This window comes from Bos indicus x Bos taurus, chromosome 5, assembly GCF_003369695.1.
Source record: "Bos indicus x Bos taurus breed Angus x Brahman F1 hybrid chromosome 5, Bos_hybrid_MaternalHap_v2.0, whole genome shotgun sequence".
Lineage (NCBI taxonomy): Eukaryota > Metazoa > Chordata > Mammalia > Artiodactyla > Bovidae > Bos > Bos indicus x Bos taurus.
Window position 1 is genome coordinate 51,169,372 of NC_040080.1, and position 20,433 is coordinate 51,189,804.

At 44.8% G+C, this 20,433-nt stretch overlaps 1 long non-coding RNA gene across 1 annotated transcript in view; it reads right to left on the reverse strand.

The window, feature by feature from the left end:
- Positions 1-9,073: 9,073 nt before the first annotated feature.
- The window catches only part of LOC113893657, a 31,826-nt gene continuing 20,466 nt past the window's right edge, over positions 9,074-20,433 (reverse strand). Inside the window, exon 3 of the long non-coding RNA XR_003511328.1 lies at positions 9,074-9,967. This is a non-coding gene — a long non-coding RNA (uncharacterized LOC113893657). The remainder of the gene's footprint in view (positions 9,968-20,433) is intronic.

The following is a 20,433-nucleotide window of genomic DNA, read 5'->3' on the forward strand; positions in this document are numbered from 1 at the left end:
CCCTGGAGGAAGGGATGGCAACCTATTCTAGTATTCTTGCCTGGAGAAGCCCATGGACAGAGGAGCCTGGCAGGCTACATCCATGGAGTCGAAAAGAGTCGAACATGACTTAGTGACTAAATAACAACAACTCATGGAGATAACAGGTGAAAACACCTGAACTTGAACCCAGACAACTGACCCAAAAGCTGTACATCATTGTCCCCCTGAACAACCCTGACTCTGGTCCAGAGAGCTGATCAGCCTTGGCTGTCTCCCTCCACCTCTTACAGATGTCCATCACAGCCCCCAAAGACTTGGCTACAACCCTTTCTTCATGATCCATCATTCAGTTTAGACTTGTGCTGTCACATGAGGCTGTTTACATTGAAACTAATCCAATTGAAATAGCATTTTAGAATTCGTTTCTTTAGTTGCACTTAGCACTTCTCAAGCACTCAGTAGCGCCACATAGCTAGTGGCTACCATGTTGGAGAACACAAACACAGGCTGTTTCCATCATCACAGGAGGTGCTGAAATGAGAGGCCAGGAATGGTGCACTGGGTTCTCAGTGACCAGCTGAGTATCTAGTACTCAAAAGGCCTGCACTGAGTGAGTGAAGAATTAATGATTCAATCCATCAAATCCTAACAAACTGAGCCTGAGTGGGAAAGGTATTTTGCAGGAGCTAACATTTCAGCCAAGTGCCAAAAGGTAATTATATAAACGGGTGGGTCAAGAGGAGGGTAGAGTATTCCATATGGGAAAAGACATTGATTTAGTGAGTAATGTGAAGGGAATTGGCAATGTCGAGCTATTGTTCTCAAGCTCTTTTTCGCTGCCAATTAAAAATCTTCTTAGGTGGTGTTTTCTTATCAGACTTCCTCCCTGATTTGGTATTATTGTAAGGTCTGCACTGACTAATTGGGCTCTTGGCAGTTGAACAGTCAGGCAATTTTTTTAAGTCTTTTAATTTTGTTCATTATTTTTTTTTTTGATTGGCGGTGAAAGCATATACCCTAGAGAACTACAAGAAGTTTTCCAAGAGACTTTCAACCCAAATGCCCACTAGTTCAAGTGTTCATATAACCATCATCAAAAAGGATGTGTCCTAAATGGCCCTGGAGTGTAGCAGGGAGACAGTTGAATTCTGTGAAGGAGCTGTATTCAATCCCCAGGCAAGATATTTCAAGTCAGTTACTGCCGGAGACATAAAAGCAAGAGTTGTCCCAAACTAATTCTAAGAATCATCTTCTTTCTTTTATTCCAAATCTAATACTAGTCCAGACTACATGGGGTGGGGGTGTTAATCCAGTTGGCTTTACAACTTACTAGCTGTGTAGCATTTCTGAGCCTCAGTTCCTTCTTCTGTAAAATGGGGATAATAGAAGTGTTGTGCTGTGCTTAGTCGCTCAGGTGTGTCCAACTCTTTGTGACTCCATGGACTGTAGCCCACCAGGCTCCTCTGTCTATAGGGACTCTCCAGGCAAGAATACTGGAGTGGGTTGCCATGCCTTCCTCCAGAGGATCTTCCTAACCCAGGGATCAAAGCCAGGTGTCCCACATTGCAGAAGGATTCTTTACCATCTGAGCCACCAGGGAAGCCCATAGAAGTGTTAGGACTAATAAATACACTAATGTATATGAAGTGCTTAGTGCAACGCCAGGTACATAGTAAATACCACATAGGAGTGAATATTAACTACATAATGGTAAAGAACCCGCCTTCCAATGAAGGAGACGTAGAAGACATGGATTCGATCCCTGGGTCAGGAAGATCCCCTGGAGGAAGAAATGGCAACCCGCTCCAGTATTCTTACCTGGAAAATCTCATGGACAGAGGAGCCTGGTGAGCTACAGTCCATGGGGTTGCAAAGAGTTGGGCATGACTGAGTAACTAAACACACACACATAAACAATAAATAACTAAAAGGTACATGCTTTGCCATAGCTCCAAATATGTTTTTGTAATTGACTAGTGTTAAGAATGAAAGTAATAACCCTTAAGTATATCATTTATAAAGCTTCTACTAAATACAAATCTTTATAGCAATCTGGAAACCTATCACCCTGCTTCACTACCACCCTGATCCAAACCACCATCACTCCATGCTGGCACTAGTACAATAGCCACTTATCTAGTCCCCCAGTATCCACTCTTATTCCTCATATGGCATTAAGGGTATCTTTTCTTAATGGTAAATCAAATTTCATCACCTCTCTATTTAACCCACCAGTGGCCACCCCTCTAACAGGGTGGCAGAGTGGAGTTTCAAATTTGTCATCAATGAAAATTTGTTTAGATATCCACTATGTCCAAACACCTTGTGTCTTATCCAGTTGACCAGAGAACAACAGGGATTTGAATTGTGCAGGTCCACTTATAAGTGGATTTTTTTTCCCCACTAGATAAATATTTCAGTACTACATGATCCACAGTTGGTTGAGTTGTGGATGGCATATGAAGGGCTTACTCTAAAGTTACACCCGGGTTTTCTATTGCACCTCTAACCTCTTAGTTGCTCAAAGGTCAACTGTACCATCATTGTCCTTTTAGCAGGGAAAGGAAACTGAGGTTCAAGAAGGTTCAGAGAGAATAAGGAACTTGCCAGAGGTTACCCAGCACGTTAATTGGGTGGGTGGGGGTTGTTGAATGCTGAATCCAAACCTCTTCCTCTTAATCTCAGTGATGGATGGCTGGCCTGTAATTGCTGAACTATAGAGTGTAAGAACTTATAACCCAGGTGCCCTCTGCCTATTCCCAGGCTGGGAGCCTGGGAAAGGTCGATGTTAATCTCTTGATTGCCTTGTCCTTGAAAATACCTTTCACAGAACAGAGAGGAGGTGTATGGGGTGTTCTCTTCTGTCACAGCCTCCTGTTCCTAAGACTCAGTCCCTGCAGAGTTCTTCTGCAAGCCCCAGACCTTCTCAGCCTGACTTTTCCATGCCTTGATTTTGTGCTCCTTCTCCAGAATGTTCTTAGGCTTGACACAAAGGAAGTGCCTATGCCATGGCTAACATCTACCCAAAATATCTAACATTCCAGTAACTTTGCAGGAGGGGCCAGGAGACATGGGCACACCACTGATCTGTTTATATTGTCCTTGCAGACAGACCAACTTGAAATTAAACTATATCGACCTCCAATGTATGGTTTCTGCCATTTGGCATCCACTGAACATTGATTAGTAATTAACTTCTCAGGCTGATATTACATCTTCTTCATTCCTGAATACTACCAATAACTTCATTCCATTGTCTGCACAGTTGCACATGTATATAACCTTCTACTTAAATATTTATAGAGTCATATATAGTTTTATATATTGTCCTATCATATGTTTTCATGTCTATGCTTGTAACTTCAGTTACTAGCTACATGCTGACAACTCCCAAATTTATATCTTCATTCCAGACATTGCTTCTAAGTTCCAGACCCATATATCCAGCAGCCCACTCAACATCCCCACTTTCATGTCTCACAGATGCACAAGCTCAGCAAGCCCCAAACAAAACTCCTGATCTTCCTTCCAGAGCGTGTTCATCCTCCCATGCTCCTTATCTCAGGAAGTAGCAGGAACCATCCAACCATGTGTCCAAGCCAAAAACCCTGGAAGCCATCCTTAACACCATCTCTCCCTACCTACCAGATCCATTCTTTCCATGTCTGGACAGCTCTGCCTCTTAGTCATTCATTCATCAATCTACTCATCTATGTTACAATTCCTTATTCCGCAGCACTCTATGAAAAATGGGTGATACAATGGTGAATAAGATGGTTATGGTCCTTCCTTCTCAGAATTCGTAGTCGTAAACCACAACTGCACATTTTGTTGAATGAGTGAATAATATGCATACAGAAAGATGGTTTATACAGGACAGAAAAGTTATATAATTTCACCAATGTGCAATTGCATATTTTCCACTAAATCTTGTCAAGGACCATCTATAGAGAGAGTGTAAGGGCTGAGGGCATGGACTTTAAAGTCACAGACAGAATTATTTGGTCAATCAGTTATTAAATACTTATGACACACCTATTTTCTTAGTCTGCCCAGGCTGCTATTACAAAATAGCTTGTTGTTGTTCAGTCAATAAGTTGTGTCCAACTCTTTACAAGCCTGTGGACTGTAGTACACCAGGCTTCGTCCTTCACTATCTCTCAAATTCATGTCCATTGGGTTGGTGATGCTATCTAACCATCTCATCATCTGCTGCCCCTTCTCCTTTTGCCTTCAATCTTTCCCAGCATCAGGATCTTTTCCAATGAGTCAGCTCTTTGTATCAGATGGCCAAAATAGACTGAGTGGCTAAAACAACAGACTTTTCTTTCTCATAGTCATGGAAGTTTGAAAGTCCAAGATCAAGGTGCCAGTTGATTCAGCTCCTGGTGAGAGCCCCCTTCTTGGTCTGCAAATGGTTGATGTCTTGCTATATCCTTACATGTTAGGGAAAGAGCAAGAGCCCTGGATCTCTTCCTCTTCAGTTCAGTCACTCAGCTATGTCCAACTCTTTGCATGCCCATGGACTGCAGCATGCCAGGCTTCCCTGTCCATCACCAACTCCCAGAGCTTACTCAAACTCATGTCCATCGAGTCAGTGATGCCATCCAACCATCTCATCCTCTGTTGTCCCCTTCTCCTCCCACCTTCAATCTTTCCCAGCATCAGGGTCTTTTCCAATGAGTCTGTTCTTCGCATCAGGTGGCCAAAGTATTGGAGTTTCAGCTTCAGCATCAGTCCTTCCAATGAATATTCAGAACTGATTTCCTTTAGGATGGAATAGTTAGATCTCCTTGCTGTCCAAGGGACTCTCAAGAGTCTTCTTCAACACCACAGTTCAAAAGTATCAATTCTTTGGCGCTCAGCTTTCTTTATAGTCCAGCTCTCACATCTATACATGACTACTGGAAAAACCATAGCTTTGACTAGATGGACCTTTGTTAGCAAAGTAATGTCTCTGCTTTTTAATATTCTGTCTAGGTTGGTCATAGCTTTTCTTCCAAGGAGCAAGCGTCTTTTAATTTCATTGCTGCAGTCACCATCTGCAGTGCTTTTGGAGTCCAAAAATCTCTTCCTTTTAGATAAGCACTGATCCCATTATGATTTCATCTAAACCTATTTACCTCCCTGGTCCTTTCAAAATGCCAGCACATTTGGGAATTAAGGCTTCAACCGGAGGCATTGTTTCTGTTGAGGACAGAAACTTTCAGTCCACAACACCTACTATGTGCTGAGTCCTATCCTAGGAACTAGGAGTTTAGCTAAGAATGAGCAGTGCCTCTGCACCCCCAGCATCTTGAAACACTTCCTATGTCTGGGAGATAACTCATCTTGATGGGAATAAGAAATTTCTTGTCTCTATAACTTACTTTTTTGAACTCCCTTGCAGCTAAGTTGCAGGCATTAACCTGGGCTCAGACTATCAGAAGCCTCTGTAAATTGTATGTTGCAAGGAAATTGGCACCAGGGAGAATCTGCTTAAAGAATAGTGCCAGATACATCCAGCTCCCAGAGGCAACAATAGGAGAAGTTCTGGCATGAGCAACCCAACTGTGACATTAGCAGGAAAAGCTGCTGAATGTTGAATGTTGTTCCATGCCTGCTTCTTTAGGGCCAGTCAATATCTTTTATGAAATCAACTTCTTGTTTAAACAAACCAATATTGAGTTCTGTTTCCAACTAAGCTGAGTATCTCTGGGCAAATTATCTAACTTCTTTCAGCTTGTTTCCTCATCTACAAAATGAAAGCCATTTAGTGCAATAGTTCATGGGCTTCTTGGGTAGATTGATTGTGATTTTCATCAGGGCTTTTCAGTTTTGATATCTCCATGTGCTCTTATGGAATAAGCATCATTCTAAGAACTCAAGGACTGGGCTTCCATTTCCCCTCCATCTATGGTTCCTCCCACTTCTTTCTTAGACGAGAATCTCCTTCCTGAGCTTTTAGTTAATTCATCCAGTTTTGGAAATTAAAACCAGGCCTCTTAGAAAGAAGGTAGAATTTAAAGACAGACAGGCAGGCATGCATGCATGCACGTGTGTGCAGACGTGTCCGTTTCTTTGCGACCCCGTGGACTATAGCTCACCAGGCAAGAATACAAGAGTGGGTTACCATTTCCTTCTCCAAGGGATCTTCCCGACCTAGGGATTGAACCCATGTCTCCTGCATTGGCAGGTGGATTCTTTACCACTGAGCAACTTGGGAAGCCCACAGTCAGACAGATCTGGGTGTAAATCCTGTCTCTGCCCCTTATTAGTGTATAGCCTCAGGGAACTTGCTCCATATTTCCTGTTTTTGAGCTTTGGACACTTTAATTGTAGAATGAGATCTCTTATGCCCCTGGGCATATCACCACACTCCAGACAACAAATAGCCCATACTGTAGAGGTTGTTTGTAAGTGGTTTATCAGCTAACAGGGAAAAATAGTCAGATATATGCTCCTTTGATATAGTATTTAATAGTCTGCTATGTTGTTGATTCTCACAACAACCTTGAGATAGGTATGCAGGATAGTTATTTTAATTCCCATTCCATAAAAGAAGAAACTGAGAGGATCAGAGAAGTTGAATCTAAGTCAGTGCTTTTTCAGTTACACTCAAGTTTTAAGGATGGGCAGAGCGTTTCACTTAGGTTCTTTGTCTTTTGAACCAAAAGCTGTGACAGTAAGTTAAAGCTATCTAGTTTTCAAGCATACCAGACATTCATCTTTAAACCACCTTCCTACTTTTAGAGAAACCCCGCTACTATGCGATCCCACAAGGAAAGCCAAAGAAGCCCCTCTGCCCTCTCTGGAACCAGGCACAGAACCTGGGATCAGTCATTGGGTTGTTCCAATTCAGGCCTGTGAATACTGAGCAAGCAATCCAATGACATGGAGATAGCTGAGGATTTTTATCCGGCTACATTGAGGTTCAGTGCCAGAAACCTCAGGGTCCAGGAGTAGCAGCAGTGGTGACATAGTGGCAGGGTGCTAACAAGAGGCTTCAGCTGTGGCCTAACCCCCTGTTGTTGTTGTCCAGTCGCTAAATAATGTCCGACTCTTTCCAACCCCATGGACTGCAGCACGCCAGGTTTCCCTGTCCTTCACTGTCTCTTGAAGTTTGCTCAAACTCCTGTCCATTGAATCGGTGATGCCATCCAACCATCTCATCCTCTTTAGCCCCCTTCTCCTCCTGGAAAAGGGAAAGGCAAACCACTCCAGTGTTCTTGCTTCAATAACTTCCCTGGAATACACTTGGTTCTCTGGTTTTCCACCAATTTTGGAAGCTACTCAATATCTCCTCAATACATGCATTTTATGTCCAAATCTGTGGCTTACACCCCATAACCTTGAATGATACCCTAAGGGAAACATCGACAGGAAATACTGAGATGTTCTCTCTAACACACTTGGCCTCAAAGAAGGATTTATGGATAGACTGGCCCAGCTTGAGCTCTATCCAACTCAAAAATGGAAGGACAAAGGGACTTTGAGCCATCTACAGAGCAGGTCCACAACAAAAGTCACATGGGCTGGCCAGGTACATGGGCTGGCCAGGTTCCTGAATTCTCTGTATTTCTGTACACATTATAAACCTCACGGCCACAAAAAGGCAACCTCAATACAACAGAAATGCATTACAGACCAGGGCCAGTGTAGTAAGTGAATTACTGAAAAGATCCTGTGAGAGAGTGTTTTACAAAATGACCTTAGTGAGAAGCTACCACCAAGAATAAAACAGGCACTGACTTGGAGCAAAAAGAAAGGTTAACTTATTAGAAATCCTAATGAAGACTATTTAAGAACTTCCTTCTGTACAGCAAATGCTGCCTGATTTGTGTTATTTCAGGGTATTCAAGAGGAAGAGACCCATAAAACTCTGCAATTAGCCTACAATGCAATCTTCCCCAAATGTCAAAATCTATCTACCATGTGTCTTGCAGGCATGCTTCCACGCATCAACTTGCTTACCTTTTCCAAATAATTCTGTAAGATGACTATTATCCTCTTTGCACTGTTTATTTTACAAATGAGGAAACCAAAAGTCAAGGAGGTTAAGTGATTCGCCCAGGGTTACCCAAGTATTAAGTGGTAGAGCTGGAGGAGAGCCCAGGGTCTGCCTGGCTCCAAAAGTCACATTCTTTCCACTAGCCCCCCACACCGTTTTCCTTCCCAAGGTGATTGTCAAGCTCCTTTGCCAAAAAGGCTAACAACTAATGTCTCTGGCAGTGGAATAGATAGGAAGTCTCTTGGTGGCCCTGGTGACACACAGGAGTAGCTGCCCATGAGATATGAGTTTGTTGGGATGGGATGGGCTGTCAGAGAGGCGAAGTGATTTCTGACTTGGCTGTTTGTCTCAGGATGTCCTAGTGGGGTTATTAATTCAGGAAGGGTAAGGAAGAGAGAGGTTGAGGGGTAGGGAAGGAGAAAAAAGAGGGGAGAGGGAAAAGGAGAGAAAGAAAGAGGGGCTTTGCTGTCATGCATAGCCACATTTCTGCCTTGCATGGAGTTCACACCCCTCAAATCCAAGACAGCAGCTCCTCTCCAGAAGCAGTCACTGCCCCTTCAATAAGCCCCTCACAGTACCAACTCTCTCTCCCACCTCAGAGGCTCTGTGTCAAGGCTCCATCCTGACAGATTCCTTCATCAGTCTTGCTTCTCCACTGGACAAGAACCTCTTTGGAGCTGTATTTGAAGCTGTACTAGATGGAATTTGGGACAAGAAGTAAGAAAGGGAGTATTTTTTAGTGATTTAATTCACATGAGTTGCTTCAACTCAGAAATTTCTGAGAGTCAAGTTGACCCTGCCCCCAGCAACCTAATCAGAACACCAGAGGAGCAGAGACCATATGGGAAGAGCAGCCCCCTGAAGCGGGAGTTGAAAGGATTCAGCTCCCATGAGGAGACAGCAGCACCCTACCCTGACTATGGCTATGTCTCGAGTAGTCTCAGCCTGCAGCAGCTTGGAGCAGGGCCTGGGTTCCCAATCAGAGACTGGGCTGGGTCGTGGCAGTGAGAGCACCAGATCCTAGCTACTAGACCAGTGGTCAGTGACAAGGGGCCTGGCCCTTGCAGAAAAGAATTTCCACAAAGACAGAAAGTAGTGAAGCAATTTAAGTATTTATTAGGAGGAAAAAGAGTACAATACAGTACATCTGGAGAGACACACGGGCAGGCTCAGAAGGAGAGTCCCTGAGTTGCTAGGTTGAGCCCTCATGGCAGTTTGAATTACTTTTATGGGATGTTTCTTCCGAGTCTCCTTTGGCCAATCATTCTGATTTGCCTGGTTCACAGGCCATATTTAATATATCTCCGGATCCTCCCGTGTGTGCACACGCATCTCTTAGCCAAGACGGATCCTACCGAAAAGGCGTCTGAGTAGAACATCCCTTGACATGACTCCCCTTTGGCCTCCAAGGTGCCTTTTCTGCACCTGTGTGGTTGAGGAGGTCTCTTGACTTTGTGGGTCTGTGCAGGGTCCAGCCTCATCCCTTAATTGTCCTGCTATTCTTGTCTTGGAGTTTTGATCAATAGAGAATAAATTTCCAACTGTTTTACTCTGGGGGGCCCACCTGCCTCCTGCCTCAGGTTGACTATGACAAAAACGGGGGAGCATTCAGAGGAGACATGTTTTCCCCACTCTGTGTGTTCACTGTGGTGAGAGGGGTTCCCCTGACCACACCTGGCCTCTTGTTCCACCTCTCATTATTCCCTGGGGAGACCATGAGTTAGTTGGTGGGCAAACGAGAGCCTTCTGTCTGTTCCTTAAGTGGGTGGTGCTGGTGTGTCAAAGACTAGCAAAGATTAGTTGGTCTCTCTTCTGCGTCCTCTTCACCCTAACAGAATGTGCTGTTTGCAGACCCCAGTGTGCTCGCAGGTTGGTTCCTCCGAAGTCCAGTCTGGGTTTGGGGAGTCAACAAGCCCATGTGGGCGGTCACTCAAAAGTGCTCCAGTCATAATGGTGACGGTTCAGCCCCATCCACCTCATGCCTTTGCCTTGGCTCTGAACCCAAAGGGAAAGAAGAGATATTAATTTTGCCCCCTCAAAACCCCAGCTAGCAAAAATGAGAGCTGTGATGATTAATATTATCATTTCCTTGTTTCTGAGGCAAATTTATCAACAACACAAACTTGGGATTTCCGTCTCCACTGGTTTATTCAAACACATCCCAGTATCCCTGCAAACGGCCTCAAGCTCAGCACTCATCCCCTCACAGCAACCCCTCTGTACTCCTCACCCACAAACACCCCATCCATCACTCCGCACCCACATAGTTTCCTGTCTTCTTAGCACATAAACTCTTCGCTCAGTAACAGGGCACTTACAATCCAAGGTCACTTACCATGCAAAAGAGGCCGCCAGAAAGAATGTTGAGATCCCCATTGTCCCACTGTCTTGGATGAGGCCCTTGTTAAATCAGTTTTGCAAAAGCCTGCCAAGCATTTAGGAGGAGGAAGGGTCTTACCCGTGGGCCTGTGCAGTCCCTGGAGGGTTTGCAGACATTCCTATCCACTGATGTAAGGGGACTAGACAGCAATACAGTGCCACAGGGTGTATGGGATTGTGTGTGCATGCACACAAGTGCCTGTGTGTTGGCAGGAACCCAGGCATCTGAGTCTGTCTGTGCCCAGGCCTCTGACAAGCCCAGTGTCCTTCAGTTTCTAACTAAGATCCAACAGTTGGCAACTTGTAAATTAGCAAAGAAAGGGGGGGAGGAAGTGCTTGCTACAGAATGGCTTACATTGTGCTTGGTAGACAAACTGGGGATTGGGGGACTTGAGAATGTGTTTATTTAACACTTTATTTCACATTAAGGAAGAGGTGACTGGGGACTTCTCTGGTGGTCAAGTGGCTAAGACTCTGCACTCCCAAAGCAGGGAGCCTGGGTTCAATCCCTGGTCTAGGTTTAATCCCTGGAACTAGATCCCATATGCTGCAACTAAGATTTCACATGCTGCAACTAAAGATCCCATGTGCCCCAGCTAAGACCTGGCACAGCCAAATAAATAAATAAAAATATTTAAAAAGGAAGAGGTGACTGTACAAAGAATCGGGGTGCTGATGGAGATTATGGGGGAATCCTCAAGCTTCCCCACTGAGAAAATATTTCCTGCCATGTCAGTAAACAAGGATGTCACAGTTATCAGCGATTACAGCTCAGCACAAGCTGGAATTAAGATTGCCGGGAGAAATACCAATAACCTCAGATATGCAGATGACACCACCCTTATGGCAGAAAGTGAAGAGGAACTAAAAGCCTCTTGATGAAAGTGAAAGAGGAGAGTGAAAAAGTTGGCTTAAAGCTCAACATTCAGAAAACTAAGATCATGGCATCCAGTCCCATCACTTCATGGGAAATAGATGGGGAAACAGTGTCAGACTTTATTTTTGGGGGCTCCAAAATCACTGCAGATGGTGATGGCAGCCATGAAATTAAAAGACACTTACTCCTTGGAAGGAAAGTTATGACCAACCTAGATAGCATATTATAAAAGTAGAGACATTACTTTGCCAACAAAGGTCCAACTAGTCAAGGCTATGATTTTTCCAGTGGTCATGTATGGATGTGAGTTGGACTGTGAAGAAAGCTGAGCGCCAAAGAATTGATGCTTTTGAACTGTGGTGTTGGAGAAGACTCTTGAGAGTCCCTTGGACTACAAGGAGATCCAACCAGTCCATTCTAAAAGAGATCAGTCCTGGGTGTTCATTGGAAGGACTGATGCTAAAGCTGAAACTCCAATACTTTGGCCACCTCGTGCAAAGAGTGGACTCATTGGAAAAGACTCTGATGCTGGGAGGGATTGGGGGCAGGAGGAGAAGGGGACAACAGAGGATGAGATGGCTGGATGGCATCACCGACTCAATGGACATGAGTTTGAGTGAACCCCAGAAGTTAGTGATGGACAGGGAGGCCTGGCGTGCTGTGATTCATGGGGTCGCAAAGAGTCAGACACGATTGAGCAACTGAACTGAACTGAACTGAATGTGAGCCCTAAGGGAACTCAAGAAGGAGAAGAATACCTGTCCTCCAGCAACCATGAGACTATAGCCACTCCCTACAGTGAGCCCTGAGAAGCTCAGGATATGAAAAATACAGGATACAGGCCCCAAATAGCTGAGGTATATATCAAAGGAATGATTTCAGTGAGCCCAGACTCTTGCATCTTCCCATACATAGAAAAGCGCTAAATCCTTTGACTTGGGTTATCTGGTTTTCTTTAATTAACAATAATCTTTTGATGTTCAGGCTACCTGCCCTTTGTTGCAAAACTTCTGTATAACACAGATCCTCTTTTCACCTCTTCAGAGTGGTTCTCTCAGAGTTACTTGAGATGCTGTCTCCCAGACTTGAAGTCCTAAGAATTTCTGCCGAATAAAATATAACTCAACTTTTAGGTTGTGTGTACTTTTTAAGTTGACATTATGCTACGGCATCGCCCCTGCCAGGGGAACTTTATTCAAGGCAATTACATCCTGTCATTCAGTTTGTCTGAGTACATGGGAACCACCATTCTTGCCCATTTCTGTTTATTGCATGTGTCTCTGTGCTCTCTCCTTTGTCTCAAGTTTTGCTATTTTCTTTGTGCCATACCTATGGAATTTAGGGGCTGGTAAGACTTTCAAGGGCAGGGATAGAACTGAATCACTTTGTATCCCAGCACCCAGGACAGGCTAACATGGGACAGGTGCTCGGGGAGTGTTGATTGCCTAAGAGAAGCATCTTTCTATCTACAATGTGCAGATTCTCGCCTAATCAACAACACAACATTTCAGACTCTCCCAACTGGCTCCACTGTGAATAATCTGATAAATGGCTCCTATTGAAAGCCTGGCTGAACTATCAGTGCTCCAGAGAGAGAAAACCATTAGCCAGGATTTTCCCAAGGTTCCCACCATAACAAAGAAGAAAGGAGGTAAAATGGTATTCCATTCCAGAGTTTTCAGATATAGTTTTCTTTAAAAAAAAGCAGTCCCTAACACTCTTGACCCCCACCCCTGCTAGATTCATTGCTTGAAGACTCTAGAAGAGTTGACATCTCATTTCACCCCTGGCTTTGTTGAGAGCCAATAAAACAACCAATAATGTGTGGAATGTCTCCATGTTAAAAGAAATAATTGCTATTGTGGACATCATCCATTATGATGTCCAGTGTCCCTTTTCTTTTGCTTTAGGCAAACTCATAAAGAGATGAAGTGAATCCACATGGTATGGAATGGGAGAGAGACCCAAGTCTTTAGCTGAGCAGAAGACAAGAGGTGCCTGTTGATGGCAGAGGATGCTCTCAATAGCCAGGGAAGATTTCAAGTAAATAAGCAGTGACAAAACATATTCAGAAAGGGATAGGTGGCTACAAAAACGTGAGAGGACCACCCACTCAGACAACAGGAAGGAGGGCTTCCTGGAGAAAGTGAGAGCTGAGTGAAGATCATGTAGGAGTTGAAAAGGGTAGGGGTACGGAAAAAGTTCCTTAACAAAGGAAACAGCATGAAAAAAGACAAGAACACTGTTCGTTTGGAGAAAAAGAAGGCAGTTCACTATGTCTGGAATAGATGAGGCAAAAGATGAGAACATAAATGTTAACAGGAGTTCTGAGAATGATCAGAAACATATATTTCTTAATATTTATTTACTTGGCTGTGCTGGGGCTTCGTTGTGGCATATGGGATCTAGTTCTGTGACCAGGGATCAAACCGGGGCCCCTGCATTAGGAGCATGGAGTCTTAGCCACTGGACTACCAGAAAAGTCACCAATCAAAAACATTTTGAACTTTATTTCCCCCCCACCCAAAGGTAATATGGTGACATTGAAGAGTTTCAGTAGGGGAATTAACCAATGGAAATTTCCTGGGCTCAATGTGGACACGGATGCATGGATGATGGGTGGGGTGGAGGGGATGTGGGGGGATGTAGAAAGATGCAGTTGCTGTACTGGAAGTGAGGTGACAGTGACCTGGACTAGGAAGGTGGCTCACGGGATTAGGAGAAGCGATGGATCCGAACGATATTTTAGAAGTAGAATCAATGGGACTTGGTAACTAGTTGGGTGGTGATGATTTAGTACCAGATTGAAATAGAAAGGATTCAAGGTCAGCTCCCAGCTTGTGACACTGGGGGTGAGACATTCCCTGGGCCATGATTTCCTGTGGGCAGGGCCACCACGTCTGCTCAAGGACAGTGTTGATGACAGACAGGTTCTCCGGCACTGCCTACGTGCTAGACCAAGCCTCAGTGCATCTCATGCACTCTGCTCCAGCATCACCGTGTCTGCCACTGGATAGACACACAAACGTACTATTGACAGATCTAACCTGACTTTGGGTGGAGGCAATAGGAAGCTTGCTTAAGCTTCCAGGCCTCAGCCTTGTACCCCAACACAGAAAGCCCTTCTATAGCTATTGCCAGGGATGGGGGTACAGTATATGGAGGAAGGGGGTATCAGGTACTTGCCCAAATATTACTAGAGGAGGATTTTTTTTTCCTTCCAGTGTTTGTCCCCAAGGAGTTCCAATCTCTTCATGGGGAAACTAACAGGCACAAATGAGAGGATGGTGAGGTTCGGGTACCTAAGTCTTACTCCAAAATCCCATCATTATTCATCCTTGTAAGCCTAACACAGGCACTAGAAGGAGCAACCCAGGGAGTGGGGAGGGGGTAAGGAAAGGGGATAAGTAAATAAAGGGACCCTCTATCCATAGCAGCAAGGTCTCCCTCCATTTCCCCACCCACTCCTAAAAGGTCCCCACCCAGGCCCTTAGGAGCAGAGTCCTCCTTCCAGCCTTGCAGTGACCATCTGACTCCCCTGTGTCTGTCTCCACAGCAGAATTCCTGATGAAATCCGCTCCCCTTCCCCACCCCCCTCGCCCAGAGTGCATTCCTTGGATCCAGTCCTAGCTCTTAAGGAAATTGGCACTTTAGTCCAAGTACTTAAAAATGAGGAAGACAGAGAGAGAGGAGTATAAAGAAGAGTCGACAGCTGTGCTGTGTGCTTCTCAAGGGCACCATGGACGTTGTATCTTTGTCAGACGAGAACTTGGAGTTATGTGGACTGCCACCCAGCTTGGGAGTCAAGAAACCCAGTCCCATTCCTGCATGGCTGACCTGTGGGCATCACTATCCCAACCCATCCCACTGCACATACCACAAAGCCTCAAGCCTTGCCTCTAAGAGTCCAGGTATTGGGTTCCTACCACAGGTCCCATGGACCCCTACAACTCCATGCCTCAAATGCAACAGTGTTTCCCAAGGCATTAAATTCACTATACTTACTTGTAATACGACAAAAAATCCAAAAGGGGAAAAAAAATGTCAAAACTGAAGAGCCCAGGTTTGACAAAGGAGCAGGGAAAACCAGCCCAATGGCTGAGGGGAAACTTCCCTGAGCCACAAGAGCACTCTGCTCTCTACCACTTGGTTGTGAACTCTGCCAGACTCAGGGCTGGGACAGCTCACCCCAACCCTCCCATCGTCTAATGAATGTATCCTCTGCTGAGCCTGCCAGCCCTCCACTCTCCCCACCACCAGGGCTCCTTAGGGGCTGCGTTGTTGACATTTCTCTCCGGGCCCACTCAATGACATGATTATAGGAGAAACAAAGGAAGCATATTTGTAATAAATCCTGAACCAAAAAAAGAAGTCATTAAAAAATTGGGTTTCTCCCCAGTGCCTTTGGCAGAAGAGAGCAAAGAGAAAGAGAGATTTGCTCATTGGTTTCAGTATCTTTAGTTTGCTCTCCACTTTTCCTCCCTGCTATGGACTCTTTGTGTCCTCAAAACTCACAAGTTGAAGCCTAACCCCCAATATGAGAGTATTTGGAGGTGGGGCCTTTGGGAGGTCATCAGGTCATGAGGGTGGAGCTTCATGAATGGGATCCCTAAAAGAAAAGACAAGCAAGCAGATCTCTCTCTGGCATGTGAGGACATAAAGTCAGGCTTTTACCATTTACTGAATCTGGAGCCCCTTCACCTTGGACTTCCCAACTTCTAGAACTGTAAGAAACAAATATTTGCTGTTTAAGCCACCCAGGCTATGGTATTTTGTCATAGCTGCTTGCTAGCCTATGGGCCTAAAGCCTGCCCACTTCTCCCAGACGCCCAGGAGTTCTAGCTGAAGGACTTTAAGGCAATGGAATTTTGATGCAACATGCAGGCGACAGTGAATAAGGAAGGGGATCTAAAGAAAAGGCTGGAGTGAAGATGCTGCATAGCTTCTAGGGGCCAGTTAACAGGGCTGGGCACCAGTAGATGTTATCTCCTCAACAGGATGTTCACTCTGAGAGGTATGCAGGCATGCTAAGTCACTTCAGCCATGTCCAACTCTACAATCCTATGTACTATAGCCCACTGGGCTCCTCTATCTATGGGATTCTCCAGGCAAGACTACTGGAGTGGGTTGTCATGCCCTCCTCCAAGGGATCTTCCTGACCCAGGGATAGAACCCGGGTCTCTCATGTCTCCTGCATTGGCAGGTGGGTTCTTTACCACTAGTGCTACCTGAGAGGAAGAGAACCCATTTGCTATCTCATTCTCTGTAAAACTCTATAGTCCAAATCATTGTCTAGTACATAGTAGTTGTTTAATAACTATTTGTTAGATGAATAAGTTAATGAATCTCTTTCAGTCTATACAGAAACCCTATGGGGGATTATCATACAGATTTGACAGATGAGAAAGCTGACTCTAATAGTCAAATACCCTATCCCATGGATGATGTTTCAGACTTTGAACACAGATGGACACACAGAGAACATGCAGATAGTTGATACGAACCCAAGGTCCTGATCCATCAAATAGGAAGCTCTTCCTCTCTGAAATGCTCAGAAGGCCACCTTGAGCTTGCTTTGTCTATATGACACTTCAAATCTCTACTCCATTCTATCTATGGCAACATAAATCTATCCCTGCTTTCTTTGTCCCACCATAACACATGAGATGTGGCACAATCATGGCACTTACTATTCATGATGGCAATTGTTTTCTAACAGTTCATTAGACCATGACTTCCTTGACAGCATCTTGTTTACTGGATGCTGGGGATGCTGAGATAGTCTTCACAAAGATTCATGGCATAAATGAATAATTGGATGAATGACTTCATATGAACCCTCCATTTCAAAAAATACTTTTGGTTACATTATTTCATGCAATCTTCATGTGACTTAGTGAGTTATTACTTTTAGTAACCTCAAGTACAAAACTTCCACTTGGAGGTGTAACAGTTGTATGGGAAAACACTTCAAGATGGTGGAGGTAGGTGAGAACCACAGGGCCAGAGATGTTGACCCAGACAACAGAGAAGAACAAAGAATCTTGACTTTGGGTAAGATGTAAGGCAGTGAATATGCTGAGATCAATTAAGAGAAGAGAAAACAGATGATACAAAGAAAAGACTCAGAGAGAAAAGTGAAAATGTTAGTTGCTCAGTTGCATCCAATTCTTTTGCAAGCTCATGGACTGTAGCTTGCCAGGATCCTCTGTCCATGGGATTTTCCAGGCAAGAATACTGGAGTGGGTTGCCACTCTCTTCTCCAGAGCAAAGAGAGAGAAGGACTTAATTAAACGATGAGTGATGCAAGGAGCCAGTGAGACCCTCTCATGTGGGGAGGGTGGCTGAGGGACATTTTAGGGATGGTATAATGCGTACCACCCTTTTGAAGCTGATCAGATTTCTATCATGCAAACCCTCATGTCTTTTTCCCCTGCCAAAACCAAGATGAAAAATAAAAAAAAACAGCAACAAGACACTCTGGTCAATTTTACTCCTCTTATTCTTGCTGCTCTGCAAGCAGGCTGTTCTGGAACTTCCCAGAAGGACCAGGCTCCATACTGGGTCCACATGACACAGAACAGAGACCACATATAAGGAAGCTGGAGCCCAGAATTCAGACATTCAGGAGATTTTTATGAGCTGTGGTAGGAGAGGGGAGAGGTATGTGAAAGTGTTAATCACTTAGTCATGTCTGATTCTTTATAACCCCATGGACTGTAGTCCACCAGGCTCTTCTGTCTATGGAATTCTCCAGACAAGAATACTGGAATGAGTTGCCATTTCCTTCTCCAGGGGATCTTCCCGACCCAGTGATCTATCTCGGATCTCCCACATAGCGGGGAAGGTTCTTTACCATCTGAGCCACCAGGGAAGTATCTCCTTTTCCACTTTCTTTCTGACAGAATGTTCCTAAGTTTCTAGCTGGGTCTTTTCTGTGAAGAAACCGAGGCCCAGAGAGGTTAAGGACCTTGTCCAAAGTCACACAGGTAGCAGTTGGCAGAAAAAGATTCTAAACTCAAGCTATACACTTGACCTTAAATCCCTTGCTTCCCTTGCATATCGAGGTTCCTGCACAAAGAACACTGTTAGCACTGACAGGAGGAAGATGGGCCTGAGCCTGACTTTTGGACTGCACGGCCCAGAACAAATGACCACTCACCATCCCCCCCACCACAGGAGACACCACTATGGTTTGCCCTGGCTGTTAACACAAACTCTGGAGGACTTCAGTAAATGCCCCCCACACACACACATTCCCTCGGTACAAGCTCCTGCTCCACAGAGATCTCCTGCTGTAGCTCTCTTGTGTCTGTTTTTGGAGATGGGAAGAAGGGGTGCAGGAGGGCTTGTCCTGGAGCTCTGCAGACAACCCTCCCCCCACCTCCACCCAACAGGCCAGAGCAGCCAGAGGAGCCAACTTGGCAAGCAGAGGCCCCATTATATCTGTCACCGGCCCTCACACACACTCAGGCTTTATTAGGAACAGGCCCAGGCATGAGCAGGCAGGACACTATAGTGGAACGTTCACCCGCCCATCTGCCTGTCCTCTCAACACCCCGGCCTCACACCAGGCAAGGCACTGGCCATGTCTCAGGAGTGGCCAAGCCACTGCAAATGCCCACCTACCTCCCACTAGCCGTCATCACCATGGCAATGGCCATCCGGGTAGGCCTGGGAGGCCTGAATGCCTGATGCTCAGCCCAGATTCCAGCAGGGTCTTCCCAGAGCTCCCCTGGCTCCAGCACTGCACCAGGAGAAGCCATGCTCAGCCATTTCTTTGAAATACTGTTCCATGAATGAGTCTGTCCAGCTCCAACCAGGAGTGACTTGAAGAATGCTCACTCTCTCCCACCCAATCCTCTTTCTCCAACACATGATGAAATGCTACAAATCCTCATTAAAGCTTAAATATCTCCTAACTGGGGAAACACTTAAAAGTTTTTTTTATTCAAATGACATTTAATATTTATTAGGCACCTACCATGTTCCAAACACGTTATATACATCTTGTTTAATCCTCACTATAGCCTCACAAAGCAGGTACTATAAACGCAGCCACCAAGGCTCAGAGTGTTGGTCATGCAGCTAATAAACTGGGAGGGAAGTACTTGAACCAGTGGACCTTCTGGCCCCCACGCCCGTGTTTGGCCTACCATACTGTGTAGCCACGAAGGGCAGGTTTTAATGTGGGCTAAAAGGAGGGAGTCTGGGTTTGCTGTGGGCTTGCAGGGTGACAGGTGCTGGGCTGTGGGGCAAGGGGCTTTGGGGTGGGACCAGCAAGAAAGGAAAAAGATGAAGAACAGGACTCCAGAGAAAGGTCATGAATTTTCAGAGGATCTGTGGACAGAGTTCAGGGGGCCCATGAACTTGTGGGAACTTTTCATGTTTTTTCTACTAATTGAAACTGAAATGTATTCAGTTATGAATGTGGACCACAAACCACAGGAGCATAAGCAGTTCCTGTGACTTTGCATGAATAGAAATCACAGATTTTTTAATCGCTTTATAGTTCTCACAGTTTTTCAAGATATGATTTTAGACTCATCACCACCTTGAAATTATAGTAGCTATCAGCCCCGCTGCTAATTCTTAAACATAGTAGGTTATTAATAAGGAACCACTTATAGTACTAATTTTAGAAGTTTGGTGTTTTTTAATTGTCTTATTGTATATTTCAATATATTTGGCTTCCTCTGTAACCCTATGTATTTTGCTTTAGTCATTTAGGAAGTAGCAATATATACTATTTTGAGGACGGTCTATGGGCTTCAACAAATTGCCAAAGATCAATGGCAAGAAAAATCAAGAACTCCTGGTTGGGGAGGTCTAAGATATGGTTTTCCTACTTTAAAACTTTATCCACTCCACCCCTTCCCACCTATGTTTCATTAAATGAACTCTGGCCATGAATTAATTACCTAGGAGGTTTGCTAAAATGTAGATTTCCAGGACACACATCCAAAGTACAAAAACAGAATCTGAAAATTGGAAACTGGGAATCTGCTTCAACCCATTCACCAGTAGAGGTGCTTCCCAGTTGGCTCAGTGGTAAAAACAACAGCAACAAAAACAAAACAAAACAAAAACAAATCTGCCAGTCAATGCAGATGTGGGTTTGATGCCTGGATTGGGAAGATCCTCCAGAGAAGAGAATGGCAACCCACTCTAGTATTCATGCCTGGAAAATTTCATGGACAGAGGA